This window comes from Mytilus edulis, unplaced genomic scaffold (assembly GCF_963676685.1).
Source record: "Mytilus edulis unplaced genomic scaffold, xbMytEdul2.2 SCAFFOLD_2017, whole genome shotgun sequence".
NCBI lineage: Eukaryota > Metazoa > Mollusca > Bivalvia > Mytilida > Mytilidae > Mytilus > Mytilus edulis.
In genome coordinates, this window is record NW_027269083.1 from 1 (window position 1) to 18,729 (window position 18,729).

The 18,729-nt window shown below is 32.1% G+C and overlaps 1 long non-coding RNA gene across 1 annotated transcript; it reads right to left on the reverse strand.

Moving 5' to 3' along the window:
* Positions 1-1,235: 1,235 nt before the first annotated feature.
* On the reverse strand, positions 1,236-15,677 carry LOC139509527 (uncharacterized). Its single transcript, XR_011661737.1, has 6 exons — positions 15,483-15,677; positions 13,373-13,575; positions 11,260-11,463; positions 9,616-9,819; positions 3,437-3,640; positions 1,236-1,527 (listed from the first exon to the last, which is right to left on the reverse strand). It is a non-coding gene; the product is annotated as an uncharacterized lncRNA (long non-coding RNA).
* Between the last annotated feature and the right edge of the window lie 3,052 nt (positions 15,678-18,729).

The following is an 18,729-nucleotide window of genomic DNA, read 5'->3' on the forward strand; positions in this document are numbered from 1 at the left end:
TTTTCCATCTTTCACTGTCCCCTGATCCCATATAACACATTTATTATTTCTTTCCCTGTGGCTCTTTCTAATACTGTTTGCTGATATTTTTTCAAAAATCCCTCCATTTTAACTTACAAGTGTAGGAATACATAAGACAGACAAAATGACCTTTTCTGTGCCCTTTTTTTAAACTTTAAATTGAAAAACAAACTTTTTTAAATTTCATAAATTTAAATTTCACTTTAATTTAAAAAGTTTAATTCAAATTTTAAAAATAATTACATCATTGCTTTCCTTATTGAATTTTGAAGCCTGTAGCCAAATTTCATCCATGAAACTTCAAAAATGAGCTTACAATTGCAGATTGAAGTGTTCAAAACATGCTCTCTGACAGGAACGGGGACCCAATTATTTGCCCCATTGGAACGCATTGAAAATCATAGTAAATACATAGGGTCCTGTTCAATAAATAATTTTGATAGCCACCTTGGGACTTCTGGTTCATGTTAGGCATTCACTTTGAAGTGTCTAAGTACAATCTCAGTGCCTCATGACCGGCATTCCGTTGCAAAATTTTGTTTTTATTGACAACAGGGTCAGTCTGTCTACTTCCGGGAAAGAATAAAGGCTAGAATTTAGGCAATTTACTCTATGTACTGACGCCAGATTAAATTTAAATCAATCAAAATTTTTACAGAAATTCAAACTAGAAAGCCTACCCTTTCAAATAAATCTACATTCAGTTACAGAACTAGTGAAATAATAACACTACACAATTTATAACAAAAGTTATATATTTTTTTTAAGAACTACATTCGTGGGTACCGGACTGGTTGCCCTAACTGGGATCCTATTCCTGTCAGACTTTATTTTTTCCCCCAGACTTAAAACTGCACATTTAAAATAAAGATATACATCTCAGTAGTTATTATGCAAAGTTTCAAAAAATTTATTAAACAGTTACAGAATTATAGATCCTTATCTAAAACATCTCAAATACCAGAAAATTGATCGGAGAAAATCTTAAATTTATGAAGGAAATATGCTAAAAATCATCAAAACTTTTTTATTTCAAGAGATATTTACATTCTGTAAATTGCATAAGATAGATAAATTCATTCTTTGTATGGAAATCTAGTTGAAACCAAAATTTGTTTAAAAATAAATTAAAAATATTATTTTTTTCAATTAAAATAAAAAAATCTTCCGTTTTAAAGAATTACATATGCAAAACAAGCATACCCCATAACAAGGGTATAAAATATGAGACAAAGTCTTCAAATAGTCTGCTAAGTTCATTTAAAATACAATATAAGAGGCTAGATGCAGAGAAGTTCTCACTTGTAGCTAAAACCAGTCAAACAGCACCTCCTATAGTTTAACAGATGTGGAGGGCAATCCTTGATCTTCCTGACCGCTTAATGCTACTGTGCGTTGTTGTACTTTTAACTGGTCTGAATGTCCCACTAGTTCATATGTGTTTTCTCATGGACACTGAAACTGTTGGTGGCTGAGATCCATGTACTTTAGTCCAAGTTCACCAACCTGAATATAGATAACAAAGACAAGTTATTAATGCAGGAACTTTTAAAAATGAAACTTAGGAAAGAAGCATTAATGAAAATGAAATTCAAACAGTGAAACTATTAAAAGAGCACTAAGTGTTTCCTTAACCAGAAGCTGATGTTCAAAAGTTCTAAAACCAAGGAAGATATAGCCCCATTCATCTACTGCTGAAATAGATACAGATAAAATTAACGGTTCTTTTAAGGACCATCAAAATCTTTAAAAGGGAGTCTAAAATTGTTGTACACTTCAGTTTAAATTGCTTTAATAAGCTATATTATAGCCCTACCCCTTAAATATCTTCCAAAACATGTAAAATTAGAGAGTCCCTGGCAAGTGTTTCTGATTATACACAATAATATGTGGTTATGTGTGTGATGCGGCTCTAAAAAAATGTGAGCGGGATTCGCACACAACTTTCATAGCTGAACCGTGGCACTTAAATGATTTATTTAATAGCCACAATTTATCAAAAACTTATTAAAAGACCTAAAACTGAAACTATGGGATTTTTTTCTTTTTTCAGGTCCCAGAAATAAGATACTAGAAAGAAATAAGCCCATATTTTCCATCTTTCACTGTCCCCTGATCCCATATAACACATTTATTATTTCTTTCCCTGTGGCTCTTTCTAATACTGTTTGCTGATATTTTTTCAAAAATCCCTCCATTTTAACTTACAAGTGTAGGAATACATAAGACAGACAAAATGACCTTTTCTGTGCCCTTTTTTTAAACTTTAAATTGAAAAACAAACTTTTTTAAATTTCATAAATTTAAATTTCACTTTAATTTAAAAAGTTTAATTCAAATTTTAAAAATAATTACATCATTGCTTTCCTTATTGAATTTTGAAGCCTGTAGCCAAATTTCATCCATGAAACTTCAAAAATGAGCTTACAATTGCAGATTGAAGTGTTCAAAACATGCTCTCTGACAGGAACGGGGACCCAATTATTTGCCCCATTGGAACGCATTGAAAATCATAGTAAATACATAGGGTCCTGTTCAATAAATAATTTTGATAGCCACCTTGGGACTTCTGGTTCATGTTAGGCATTCACTTTGAAGTGTCTAAGTACAATCTCAGTGCCTCATGACCGGCATTCCGTTGCAAAATTTTGTTTTTATTGACAACAGGGTCAGTCTGTCTACTTCCGGGAAAGAATAAAGGCTAGAATTTAGGCAATTTACTCTATGTACTGACGCCAGATTAAATTTAAATCAATCAAAATTTTTACAGAAATTCAAACTAGAAAGCCTACCCTTTCAAATAAATCTACATTCAGTTACAGAACTAGTGAAATAATAACACTACACAATTTATAACAAAAGTTATATATTTTTTTTAAGAACTACATTCGTGGGTACCGGACTGGTTGCCCTAACTGGGATCCTATTCCTGTCAGACTTTATTTTTTCCCCCAGACTTAAAACTGCACATTTAAAATAAAGATATACATCTCAGTAGTTATTATGCAAAGTTTCAAAAAAATTTATTAAACAGTTACAGAATTATAGATCCTTATCTAAAACATCTCAAATACCAGAAAATTGATCGGAGAAAATCTTAAATTTATGAAGGAAATATGCTAAAAATCATCAAAACTTTTTTATTTCAAGAGATATTTACATTCTGTAAATTGCATAAGATAGATAAATTCATTCTTTGTATGGAAATCTAGTTGAAACCAAAATTTGTTTAAAAATAAATTAAAAATATTATTTTTTTCAATTAAAATAAAAAAATCTTCCGTTTTAAAGAATTACATATGCAAAACAAGCATACCCCATAACAAGGGTATAAAATATCAGACAAAGTCTTCAAATAGTCTGCTAAGTTCATTTAAAATACAATATAAGAGGCTAGATGCAGAGAAGTTCTCACTTGTAGCTAAAACCAGTCAAACAGCACCTCCTATAGTTTAACAGATGTGGAGGGCAATCCTTGATCTTCCTGACCGCTTAATGCTACTGTGCGTTGTTGTACTTTTAACTGGTCTGAATGTCCCACTAGTTCATATGTGTTTTCTCATGGACACTGAAACTGTTGGTGGCTGAGATCCATGTACTTTAGTCCAAGTTCACCAACCTGAATATAGATAACAAAGACAAGTTATTAATGCAGGAACTTTTAAAAATGAAACTTAGGAAAGAAGCATTAATGAAAATGAAATTCAAACAGTGAAACTATTAAAAGAGCACTAAGTGTTTCCTTAACCAGAAGCTGATGTTCAAAAGTTCTAAAACCAAGGAAGATATAGCCCCATTCATCTACTGCTGAAATAGATACAGATAAAAATATAAAGCAATTGTTTTGAAAACAATTGTTAGGCAGTCTTTCCCCTCTGATGAATGGATAATTGATTTTTTTTTTATTGATTGATTTGGAAAGGGGGGGGGGGGGGGGGGGTATTTGTTTATTTGTTTGTTTGTTTGCTTTGGTATGGGGTCTATATTATTATGTTACCGGAGAAGTTTCATGTTTAGTTTGGAAAGTTTTTCTTTTATTTTAGATACAGCGCGCGCGCAAGATTGAGGAGACATCACGTGACGCGAGTTTATATTAAGAAAAACTTAGTCTTTTAATTTCTTTTTAGGTCGGGACCTTGAACAGACAACAAGTCTAGAGATGGAATGTACACAATGTAATTTCTTTTGTCATTGTAGGAAATTGACATTTTAATCACAGTTCATCAGCAGTGCATGTTTTGGATTTAATCGATCCGGTGTAACTTTAAAACACATTTAATGATTATTTTTTGATAATGTCCATTTTTCAGCACCTGTTTGTAACACAGATTAGTATTTCAATCTCGGAGCGGACATTTTATTGTAGGTTTTTACTGAGATTGACGGACCTAGCAAGCGATTTTTACGGCATTGCCATTTTTTTCTTTCTAGGAAAAGTCTTGAGAGATATCTGCAAAAAGTTTTTTTATGAACCTTCAGTACATGTATGCCCTGCTGACTGCAAATTTTCAGGTCGATTGGACTTGTAGTTTCAGAGAATATGTGGATTTTTTTTCAGAAGAGACGTAAGAACAATAATAAAATAAAAATTTTCTTGAATAATTGAGAGTTTGTTCCTTCAATAAACTGTCATAAATAAACAGTCATACATATTGATTGATTGATTAGTTGGTTGATTGATTGATTGATTGGTTGGTTGGTTTGTTGGTTGGTTGGTTGGTTGGTTTGTTGGTTGGTTGATTAAACACGTTTGATAGGGTCACTTAGAACAAGGGAAAAAAACCTCAAGAGACCTTGCATCCCGTATTAAACGCATGACACGGAAACATACATTAAGTGATTGATTGGTTGATTGGTTGGTTGGTTGGTTAAACACGTTGGTTAAACATGTTGGTTTAACACGTTGGCTGGTTAAACACGTTTGATAGGCTCAATTTAAACAAGCGAAAAAAAAAACATCTTGGATCCCGTATTTAACACATGAAACGGAAACATGCATTGATTTATTTATTGGTTGGTTGGTTAAACACGTTGGTTAAACATGTTGGTTAAACATGTTGGTTAAACACGTAGTTTAAACACGTTGGCTGGTTAAACACGTTTGATAGGCTCAATTTTAACAAACGAAAAAAAACCCATCTCGGATCCCGTATTTAACACATGAAACGGAAACATGCATTGATTGATTGATTGGTTGGTTGGTTGGTTGGTTGGTTGGTTAAACACGTTGGTTAAACATGTTGGTTTAACACGTTGGTTAAACATGTTGGTTTAACACGTTGGTTAAACACGTTGGCTGGTTAAACACGTTTGATAGGCTCAATTTAAACAAGCGAAAAAAAAACATCTTGGATCCCGTATTTAACACATGAAACGGAAACATGCATTGATTTATTTATTGGTTGGTTGGTTGGTTGGTTAAACACGTTGGTTAAACATGTCGGTTAAACACGTAGTTTAAACACGTTGGCTGGTTAAACACGTTTGATAGGCTCAATTTTAACAAGCGAAAAAAAACCATCTCGGATCCCGTATTTAACACATGAAACGAAAACATGCATTGATTGATTGATTGGTTGGTTGGTTGGTTAAACACCTTGGTTAAACACATTGGTTAAACACTTTGGTTAAACATATTGGTTAAACACGTTGGCTGGTTAAACACGTTGGATAGGCTCAATTTAAACAAGCGAAAAAAAAACATCTTGGATCCCGTATTTAACACATGAAACGGAAACATGCATTGATTGATTGATTGATTGGTTGGGTGGTTGGTTGGTTAAACATGTTGGTTAAACACGTTGGTTAAACACGTTGGCTGGTTAAACACGTTAGATAGGCTCAATTTAAACAAGCGAAAAAAAACATCTTGGATCCCGTATTTAACACATGAAACGCAAACATGCATTGATTGATTGAATGGTTGGTTGGTTGGTAAGTTGGTTAAACACGTTGGTTAAACATGTTGGTTAAACACGTTGGCTGGTTAACACGTTAGATAGGCTCAATTTAAACGAGCGAAAAAAAACCATCTTGGATCCCGTATTTAACACATGAAACGGAAACATGCATTGATTGATTGATTGGTTGGTTGGTTGGTTGGTTGGTTGGTTGGTTGGTAAGTTGGTTAAACACGTTGGTTAAACATGTTGGTTAAACACGTTGGTTAAACACGTTTTGGCTGGTTAACACGTTAGATAGGCTCAATTTAAACGAGCGAAAAAAACCATCTTGGATCCCGTATTTAACACATGAAACGGAAACATGCATTGATTGATTGATTGATTGATTGATTGGTTGGGTGGTTGGTTGGTTGGTTGGTTGGTTGGTTAAACATGTTGGTTAAACACGTTGGCTGGTTAAACACGTTAGATAGGCTCAATTTAAACGAGCGAGAAAAAAAAACATCTTGGATCCCGTATTTAACACATGAAACGGAAACATGCATTGATTGATTGATTGGTTGGTTGGTTGGTTGGTTGGTTGGTTAAACACGTTAGTTAAACATATTTGTTAAACATGTTGGTGAAACATATTGGTTAAACACGTTGGCTGGTTAAACACGTTGGATAGGCTCAATTTAAACAAGCGGAAAAAAAACCATCTTGGATCCCGTATTTAACACATGAAACGGAAACATGCATTGATTGATTGATTGATTGATTGGTTGGGTGGTTGGTTGGTTAAACATGTTGGTTAAACATGTTGGTTAAACACGTTGGCTGGTTAAACACGTTCGATAGGCTCAATTTAAACGAGCGAGAAAAAAAACATCTTGGATCCCGTATTTAACACATGAAACGGAAACATGCATTGATTGATTGATTGGTTGGTTGGTTGGTTAAACACGTTAGTTAAACATATTTGTTAAACATGTTGGTTAAACACGTTTGATAGGCTCAATTAAAACAAGCGAAAAAAAAGAGACCTTGAATCCCGTATCAAACACATGAAACGGAAACATTGATTTATTGATTGATTGGTTGGTTGGTTGGTTGATTGGTTGGTTGATTGGTTGGTTGGTTGGTTGGTTGGTTGGTTGGTTGGTTGAAATTCAAACACACATAAAACTGTTTAAATAGTGCCAAAACCACATAATTTGATGACCTTGACCTTTGACCTTGTGACCTTCGTCAAGGTCATTGCTCCACAAGGTCATTGCAAAAGACCCTATGGGTCAAGGACCTTTGTTTAAGAGTTTTGCCTAAATATGGCTTTTTAAAAACCATCGATGGGAGTTATGTCCCTTACATGATGGTAAAATCAATATAGTCATAATGTAAAAAAGTTGCCCCTTGAAGTACTTAACATTTTTCACTGCTTAAATTTTCTGTATCTATAACCATTCAAGAATTATAGGGAAATCAAAGACATATGAAAATCTAAAATATGACCTTGACCTTTGACCTTGACCTAATTTTCTAAGTTAGGAATCAGGGGACTCAAATAAAAACATTCCAGGGTTATACGGTTAACGGTTTATGAGTTAAAAAAACATACCGACAAATTTATTCCGTAAAGATAGATAACTCCTATAAAATTTCATCGAATCGCTTCGATCCAAATTAGCCAAAATTTTCTGAGGATGTAACGAACAATTTGTAAAAAGAATTTTGTCGCTATCTTTTTTTGTTACGAAGGAGATACGCTCTGATGATAAACAGTGAATAGGGAGATAACTCTTACAAAGAAAATGGTTCGGCTTAGCAGGGTGAAATTTAAAAGCGCATAAACTATACGATACAATATGAGAAATATCTAAGCGACACATTGCGAAACAAACATTTATCGCAAGAACAAAAGTTGGCGGAAAAAAAAAAAAAATAATAATAATAATAATAATAATCAGAACAAATACAATAAGTCTTTCCACAGAAAAGTGGAAAGACTTAATTAACGGTTCTTTTAAGGACCATCAAAATCTTTAAAAGGGAGTCTAAAATTGTTGTACACTTCAGTTTAAATTGCTTTAATAAGCTATATTATAGCCCTACCCCTTAAATATCTTCCAAAACATGTAAAATTAGAGAGTCCCTGGCAAGTGTTTCTGATTATACACAATAATATGTGGTTATGTGTGTGATGCGGCTCTAAAAAAATGTGAGCGGGATTCGCACACAACTTTCATAGCTGAACCGTGGCACTTAAATGATTTATTTAATAGCCACAATTTATCAAAAACTTATTAAAAGACCTAAAACTGAAACTATGGGATTTTTTTCTTTTTTCAGGTCCCAGAAATAAGATACTAGAAAGAAATAAGCCCATATTTTCCATCTTTCACTGTCCCCTGATCCCATATAACACATTTATTATTTCTTTCCCTGTGGCTCTTTCTAATACTGTTTGCTGATATTTTTTCAAAAATCCCTCCATTTTAACTTACAAGTGTAGGAATACATAAGACAGACAAAATGACCTTTTCTGTGCCCTTTTTTTAAACTTTAAATTGAAAAACAAACTTTTTTAAATTTCATAAATTTAAATTTCACTTTAATTTAAAAAGTTTAATTCAAATTTTAAAAATAATTACATCATTGCTTTCCTTATTGAATTTTGAAGCCTGTAGCCAAATTTCATCCATGAAACTTCAAAAATGAGCTTACAATTGCAGATTGAAGTGTTCAAAACATGCTCTCTGACAGGAACGGGGACCCAATTATTTGCCCCATTGGAACGCATTGAAAATCATAGTAAATACATAGGGTCCTGTTCAATAAATAATTTTGATAGCCACCTTGGGACTTCTGGTTCATGTTAGGCATTCACTTTGAAGTGTCTAAGTACAATCTCAGTGCCTCATGACCGGCATTCCGTTGCAAAATTTTGTTTTTATTGACAACAGGGTCAGTCTGTCTACTTCCGGGAAAGAATAAAGGCTAGAATTTAGGCAATTTACTCTATGTACTGACGCCAGATTAAATTTAAATCAATCAAAATTTTTACAGAAATTCAAACTAGAAAGCCTACCCTTTCAAATAAATCTACATTCAGTTACAGAACTAGTGAAATAATAACACTACACAATTTATAACAAAAGTTATATATTTTTTTTAAGAACTACATTCGTGGGTACCGGACTGGTTGCCCTAACTGGGATCCTATTCCTGTCAGACTTTATTTTTTCCCCCAGACTTAAAACTGCACATTTAAAATAAAGATATACATCTCAGTAGTTATTATGCAAAGTTTCAAAAAAATTTATTAAACAGTTACAGAATTATAGATCCTTATCTAAAACATCTCAAATACCAGAAAATTGATCGGAGAAAATCTTAAATTTATGAAGGAAATATGCTAAAAATCATCAAAACTTTTTTATTTCAAGAGATATTTACATTCTGTAAATTGCATAAGATAGATAAATTCATTCTTTGTATGGAAATCTAGTTGAAACCAAAATTTGTTTAAAAAATAAATTAAAAATATTATTTTTTTCAATTAAAATAAAAAAATCTTCCGTTTTAAAGAATTACATATGCAAAACAAGCATACCCCATAACAAGGGTATAAAATATGAGACAAAGTCTTCAAATAGTCTGCTAAGTTCATTTAAAATACAATATAAGAGGCTAGATGCAGAGAAGTTCTCACTTGTAGCTAAAACCAGTCAAACAGCACCTCCTATAGTTTAACAGATGTGGAGGGCAATCCTTGATCTTCCTGACCGCTTAATGCTACTGTGCGTTGTTGTACTTTTAACTGGTCTGAATGTCCCACTAGTTCATATGTGTTTTCTCATGGACACTGAAACTGTTGGTGGCTGAGATCCATGTACTTTAGTCCAAGTTCACCAACCTGAATATAGATAACAAAGACAAGTTATTAATGCAGGAACTTTTAAAAATGAAACTTAGGAAAGAAGCATTAATGAAAATGAAATTCAAACAGTGAAACTATTAAAAGAGCACTAAGTGTTTCCTTAACCAGAAGCTGATGTTCAAAAGTTCTAAAACCAAGGAAGATATAGCCCCATTCATCTACTGCTGAAATAGATACAGATAAAATTAACGGTTCTTTTAAGGACCATCAAAATCTTTAAAAGGGAGTCTAAAATTGTTGTACACTTCAGTTTAAATTGCTTTAATAAGCTATATTATAGCCCTACCCCTTAAATATCTTCCAAAACATGTAAAATTAGAGAGTCCCTGGCAAGTGTTTCTGATTATACACAATAATATGTGGTTATGTGTGTGATGCGGCTCTAAAAAAATGTGAGCGGGATTCGCACACAACTTTCATAGCTGAACCGTGGCACTTAAATGATTTATTTAATAGCCACAATTTATCAAAAACTTATTAAAAGACCTAAAACTGAAACTATGGGATTTTTTTCTTTTTTCAGGTCCCAGAAATAAGATACTAGAAAGAAATAAGCCCATATTTTCCATCTTTCACTGTCCCCTGATCCCATATAACACATTTATTATTTCTTTCCCTGTGGCTCTTTCTAATACTGTTTGCTGATATTTTTTCAAAAATCCCTCCATTTTAACTTACAAGTGTAGGAATACATAAGACAGACAAAATGACCTTTTCTGTGCCCTTTTTTTAAACTTTAAATTGAAAAACAAACTTTTTTAAATTTCATAAATTTAAATTTCACTTTAATTTAAAAAGTTTAATTCAAATTTTAAAAATAATTACATCATTGCTTTCCTTATTGAATTTTGAAGCCTGTAGCCAAATTTCATCCATGAAACTTCAAAAATGAGCTTACAATTGCAGATTGAAGTGTTCAAAACATGCTCTCTGACAGACTTTATTTTTTCCCCCAGACTTAAAACTGCACATTTAAAATAAAGATATACATCTCAGTAGTTATTATGCAAAGTTTCAAAAAAATTTATTAAACAGTTACAGAATTATAGATCCTTATCTAAAACATCTCAAATACCAGAAAATTGATCGGAGAAAATCTTAAATTTATGAAGGAAATATGCTAAAAATCATCAAAACTTTTTTATTTCAAGAGATATTTACATTCTGTAAATTGCATAAGATAGATAAATTCATTCTTTGTATGGAAATCTAGTTGAAACCAAAATTTGTTTAAAAATAAATTAAAAATATTATTTTTTTCAATTAAAATAAAAAAATCTTCCGTTTTAAAGAATTACATATGCAAAACAAGCATACCCCATAACAAGGGTATAAAATATGAGACAAAGTCTTCAAATAGTCTGCTAAGTTCATTTAAAATACAATATAAGAGGCTAGATGCAGAGAAGTTCTCACTTGTAGCTAAAACCAGTCAAACAGCACCTCCTATAGTTTAACAGATGTGGAGGGCAATCCTTGATCTTCCTGACCGCTTAATGCTACTGTGCGTTGTTGTACTTTTAACTGGTCTGAATGTCCCACTAGTTCATATGTGTTTTCTCATGGACACTGAAACTGTTGGTGGCTGAGATCCATGTACTTTAGTCCAAGTTCACCAACCTGAATATAGATAACAAAGACAAGTTATTAATGCAGGAACTTTTAAAAATGAAACTTAGGAAAGAAGCATTAATGAAAATGAAATTCAAACAGTGAAACTATTAAAAGAGCACTAAGTGTTTCCTTAACCAGAAGCTGATGTTCAAAAGTTCTAAAACCAAGGAAGATATAGCCCCATTCATCTACTGCTGAAATAGATACAGATAAAATTAACGGTTCTTTTAAGGACCATCAAAATCTTTAAAAGGGAGTCTAAAATTGTTGTACACTTCAGTTTAAATTGCTTTAATAAGCTATATTATAGCCCTACCCCTTAAATATCTTCCAAAACATGTAAAATTAGAGAGTCCCTGGCAAGTGTTTCTGATTATACACAATAATATGTGGTTATGTGTGTGATGCGGCTCTAAAAAATGTGAGCGGGATTCGCACACAACTTTCATAGCTGAACCGTGGCACTTAAATGATTTATTTAATAGCCACAATTTATCAAAAACTTATTAAAAGACCTAAAACTGAAACTATGGGATTTTTTTCTTTTTTCAGGTCCCAGAAATAAGATACTAGAAAGAAATAAGCCCATATTTTCCATCTTTCACTGTCCCCTGATCCCATATAACACATTTATTATTTCTTTCCCTGTGGCTCTTTCTAATACTGTTTGCTGATATTTTTTCAAAAATCCCTCCATTTTAACTTACAAGTGTAGGAATACATAAGACAGACAAAATGACCTTTTCTGTGCCCTTTTTTTAAACTTTAAATTGAAAAACAAACTTTTTTAAATTTCATAAATTTAAATTTCACTTTAATTTAAAAAGTTTAATTCAAATTTTAAAAATAATTACATCATTGCTTTCCTTATTGAATTTTGAAGCCTGTAGCCAAATTTCATCCATGAAACTTCAAAAATGAGCTTACAATTGCAGATTGAAGTGTTCAAAACATGCTCTCTGACAGGAACGGGGGACCCAATTATTTGCCCCATTGGAACGCATTGAAAATCATAGTAAATACATAGGGTCCTGTTCAATAAATAATTTTGATAGCCACCTTGGGACTTCTGGTTCATGTTAGGCATTCACTTTGAAGTGTCTAAGTACAATCTCAGTGCCTCATGACCGGCATTCCGTTGCAAAATTTTGTTTTTATTGACAACAGGGTCAGTCTGTCTACTTCCGGGAAAGAATAAAGGCTAGAATTTAGGCAATTTACTCTATTGACTGACGCCAGATTAAATTTAAATCAATCAAAATTTTTACAGAAATTCAAACTAGAAAGCCTACCCTTTCAAATAAATCTACATTCAGTTACAGAACTAGTGAAATAATAACACTACACAATTTATAACAAAAGTTATATATTTTTTTAAGAACTACATTCGTGGGTACCGGACTGGTTGCCCTAACTGGGATCCTATTCCTGTCAGACTTTATTTTTTCCCCCAGACTTAAAACTGCACATTTAAAATAAAGATATACATCTCAGTAGTTATTATGCAAAGTTTCAAAAAAATTTATTAAACAGTTACAGAATTATAGATCCTTATCTAAAACATCTCAAATACCAGAAAATTGATCGGAGAAAATCTTAAATTTATGAAGGAAAATATGCTAAAAATCATCAAAACTTTTTTATTTCAAGAGATATTTACATTCTGTAAATTGCATAAGATAGATAAATTCATTCTTTGTATGGAAATCTAGTTGAAACCAAAATTTGTTTAAAAATAAATTAAAAATATTATTTTTTTCAATTAAAATAAAAAAATCTTCCGTTTTAAAGAATTACATATGCAAAACAAGCATACCCCATAACAAGGGTATAAAATATGAGACAAAGTCTTCAAATAGTCTGCTAAGTTCATTTAAAATACAATATAAGAGGCTAGATGCAGAGAAGTTCTCACTTGTAGCTAAAACCAGTCAAACAGCACCTCCTATAGTTTAACAGATGTGGAGGGCAATCCTTGATCTTCCTGACCGCTTAATGCTACTGTGCGTTGTTGTACTTTTAACTGGTCTGAATGTCCACTAGTTCATATGTGTTTTCTCATGGACACTGAAACTGTTGGTGGCTGAGATCCATGTACTTTAGTCCAAGTTCACCAACCTGAATATAGATAACAAAGACAAGTTATTAATGCAGGAACTTTTAAAAATGAAACTTAGGAAAGAAGCATTAATGAAAATGAAATTCAAACAGTGAAACTATTAAAAGAGCACTAAGTGTTTCCTTAACCAGAAGCTGATGTTCAAAAGTTCTAAAACCAAGAAGATATAGCCCCATTCATCTACTGCTGAAATAGATACAGATAAAATTAACGGTTCTTTTAAGGACCATCAAAATCTTTAAAAGGGAGTCTAAAATTGTTGTACACTTCAGTTTAAATTGCTTTAATAAGCTATATTATAGCCCTACCCCTTAAATATCTTCCAAAACATGTAAAAATTAGAGAGTCCCTGGCAAGTGTTTCTGATTATACACAATAATATGTGGTTATGTGTGTGATGCGGCTCTAAAAAAATGTGAGCGGGATTCGCACACAACTTTCATAGCTGAACCGTGGCACTTAAATGATTTATTTAATAGCCACAATTTATCAAAAACTTATTAAAAGACCTAAAACTGAAACTATGGGATTTTTTTCTTTTTTCAGGTCCCAGAAATAAGATACTAGAAAGAAATAAGCCCATATTTTCCATCTTTCACTGTCCCCTGATCCCATATAACACATTTATTATTTCTTTCCTGTGGCTCTTTCTAATACTGTTTGCTGATATTTTTTCAAAAATCCCCTCCATTTTAACTTACAAGTGTAGGAATACATAAGACAGACAAAATGACCTTTTCTGTGCCCCTTTTTTTAAACTTTAAATTGAAAAACAAACTTTTTTAAATTCATAAATTTAAATTTCACTTTAATTTAAAAAGTTTAATTCAAATTTTAAAAATAATTACATCATTGCTTTCCTTATTGAATTTTGAAGCCTGTAGCCAAATTTCATCCATGAAACTTCAAAATGAGCTTACAATTGCAGATTGAAGTGTTCAAAACATGCTCTCTGACAGGAACGGGGACCCAATTATTTGCCCCATTGGAACGCATTGAAAATCATAGTAAATACATAGGGTCCTGTTCAATAAATAATTTTGATAGCCACCTTGGGACTTCTGGTTCATGTTAGGCATTCACTTTGAAGTGTCTAAGTACAATCTCAGTGCCTCATGACCGGCATTCCGTTGCAAAATTTTGTTTTTATTGACAACAGGGTCAGTCTGTCTACTTCCGGGAAAGAATAAAGGCTAGAATTTAGGCAATTTACTCTATGTACTGACGCCAGATTAAATTTAAATCAATCAAAATTTTTACAGAAATTCAAACTAGAAAGCCTACCCTTTCAAATAAATCTACATTCAGTTACAGAACTAGTGAAATAATAACACTACACAATTTATAACAAAAGTTATATATTTTTTTTAAGAACTACATTCGTGGGTACCGGACTGGTTGCCCTAACTGGGATCCTATTCCTGTCAGACTTTAATTTTTTCCCCCAGACTTAAAACTGCACATTTAAAATAAGATATACATCTCAGTAGTTATTATGCAAAGTTTCAAAAAAATTTATTAAACAGTTACAGAATTATAGATCCTTATCTAAAACATCTCAAATACCAGAAAATTGATCGGGAGAAAATCTTAAATTTATGAAGGAAATATGCTAAAAATCATCAAAACTTTTTTATTTCAAGAGATATTTACATTCTGTAAATTGCATAAGATAGATAAATTCATTCTTTGTATGGAAATCTAGTTGAAACCAAAATTTGTTTAAAAATAAATTAAAAATATTATTTTTTTCAATTAAAATAAAAAAATCTTCCGTTTTAAAGAATACATATGCAAAACAAGCATACCCCATAACAAGGGTATAAAATATGAGACAAAGTCTTCAAATAGTCTGCTAAGTTCATTTAAAATACAATATAAGAGGCTAGATGCAGAGAGTTCTCACTTGTAGCTAAAACCAGTCAAACAGCACCTCCTATAGTTTAACAGATGTGGAGGGCAATCCTTGATCTTCCTGACCGCTTAATGCTACTGTGCGTTGTTGTACTTTTAACTGGTCTGAATGTCCCACTAGTTCATATGTGTTTTCTCATGGACACTGAAACTGTTGGTGGCTGAGATCCATGTACTTTAGTCCAAGTTCACCAACCTGAATATAGATAACAAAGACAAGTTATTAATGCAGGAACTTTTAAAAATGAAACTTAGGAAAGAAGCATTAATGAAAATGAAATTCAAACAGTGAACTATTAAAAGAGCACTAAGTGTTTCCTTAACCAGAAGCTGATGTTCAAAAGTTCTAAAACCAAGGAAGATATAGCCCCATTCATCTACTGCTGAAATAGATACAGATAAAATTAACGGTTCTTTTAAGGACCATTCAAAATCTTTAAAAGGGAGTCTAAAATTGTTGTACACTTCAGTTTAAATTGCTTTAATAAGCTATATTATAGCCCTACCCCTTAAATATCTTCCAAAACATGTAAAATTAGAGAGTCCCTGGCAAGTGTTTCTGATTATACACAATAATATGTGGTTATGTGTGTGATGCGGCTCTAAAAAAATGTGAGCGGGATTCGCACACAACTTTCATAGCTGAACCGTGGCACTGTAAATGATTTATTTAATAGCCACAATTTATCAAAAACTTATTAAAAGACCTAAAACTGAAACTATGGGATTTTTTCTTTTTTCAGGTCCCAGAAATAAGATACTAGAAAGAAATAAGCCCATATTTTCCATCTTTCACTGTCCCCTGATCCCATATAACACATTTATTATTTCTTTCCCTGTGGCTCTTTCTAATACTGTTTGCTGATATTTTTTCAAAAATCCCTCCATTTTAACTTACAAGTGTAGGAATACATAAGACAGACAAAATGACCTTTTCTGTGCCCTTTTTTTAAACTTTAAATTGAAAAACAAACTTTTTTAAATTTCATAAATTAAATTTCACTTTAATTTAAAAAGTTTAATTCAAATTTTAAAAATAATTACATCATTGCTTTCCTTATTGAATTTGAAGCCTGTAGGCCAAATTTCATCCATGAAACTTCAAAAATGAGCTTACAATTGCAGATTGAAGTGTTCAAAACATGCTCTCTGACAGGAACGGGGACCCAATTATTTGCCCCATTGGAACGCATTGAAAATCATAGTAAATACATAGGGTCCTGTTCAATAAATAATTTTGATAGCCACCTTGGGACTTCTGGTTCATGTTAGGGCATTCACTTTGAAGTGTCTAAGTACAATCTCAGTGCCTCATGACGCGCATCCGTTGCAAAATTTTGTTTTTATTGACAACAGGGTCAGTCTGTCTACTTCCGGGAAAGAATAAAGGCTAGAATTTAGGCAATTTACTCTATGTACTGACGCCAGATTAAATTTAAATCAATCAAAATTTTTACAGAAATTCAAACTAGAAAGCCTACCCTTTCAAATAAATCTACATTCAGTTACAGAACTAGTGAAATAATAACACTACACAATTTATAACAAAAGTTATATATTTTTTTAAGAACTACATTCGTGGGTACCGGACTGGTTGCCCTAACTGGGATCCTATTCCTGTCAGACTTTATTTTTTCCCCAGACTTAAAACTGCACATTTAAAATAAAGATAATACATCTCAGTAGTTATTATGCAAAGTTTCAAAAAAATTTATTAAACAGTTACAGAATTATAGATCCTTATCTAAAACATCTCAAATACCAGAAAATTGATCGGAGAAAATCTTAAATTTATGAAGGAAATATGCTAAAAATCATCAAAACTTTTTTATTCAAGAGATATTTACATTCTGTAAATTGCATAAGATAGATAAATTCATTCTTTGTATGGAAATCTAGTTGAAACCAAAATTTGTTTAAAAATAAATTAAAAAATATTATTTTTTTCAATTAAAATAAAAAAATCTTCCGTTTTAAAGAATTACATATGCAAAACAAGCATACCCCATAACAAGGGTATAAAATATGAGACAAAGTCTTCAAATAGTCTGCTAAGTTCATTTAAAATACAATTATAAGAGGCTAGATGCAGAGAAGTTCTCACTTGTAGCTAAAACCAGTCAAAACAGCACCTCCTATAGTTTAACAGATGTGGAGGGCAATCCTTGATCTTCCTGACCGCTTAATGCTACTGTGCGTTGTTGTACTTTTAACTGGTCTGAATGTCCCACTAGTTCATATGTGTTTTCTCATGGACACTGAAACTGTTGGTGGCTGAGATCCATGTACTTTAGTCCAAGTTCACCAACCTGAATATAGATAACAAAGACAAGTTATTAATGCAGGAACTTTTAAAAATGAAACTTAGGAAAGAAGCATTAATGAAAATGAAATTCAAACAGTGAAACTATTAAAAGAGCACTAAGTGTTTCCTTAACCAGAAGCTGATGTTCAAAAGTTCTAAAACCAAGGAAGATATAGCCCCATTCATCTACTGCTGAAATAGATACAGATAAAATTAACGGTTCTTTTAAGGACCATCAAAATCTTTAAAAGGGAGTCTAAAATTGTTGTACACTTCAGTTTAAATTGCTTTAATAAGCTATATTATAGCCCTACCCCTTAAATATCTTCCAAAACATGTAAAATTAGAGAGTCCCTGGCAAGTGTTTCTGATTATACACAATAATATGTGGTTATGTGTGTGATGCGGCTCTAAAAAAATGTGAGCGGGATTCGCACACAACTTTCATAGCTGAACCGTGGCACTTAAATGATTTATTTAATAGCCACAATTTATCAAAAACTTATTAAAAGACCTAAAACTGAAACTATGGGATTTTTTTCTTTTTTCAGGTCCCAGAAATAAGATACTAGAAAGGAAATAAGCCCATATTTTCCATCTTTCACTGTCCCCTGATCCCATATAACACATTTATTATTTCTTTCCGCTGTGGCTCTTTCTAATACTGTTTGCTGATATTTTTTCAAAATCCTCCATTTTAACTTACAAGTGTAGGAATACATAAGACAGACAAAATGACCTTTTCTGTGCCCTTTTTTTAAACTTTAAATTGAAAAACAAACTTTTTTAAATTTCATAAATTTAAATTTCACTTTAATTTAAAAAGTTTAATTCAAATTTTAAAAATAATTACATCATTGCTTTCCTTATTGAATTTTGAAGCCTGTAGCCAAATTTCATCCATGAAACTTCAAAATGAGCTTACAATTGCAGA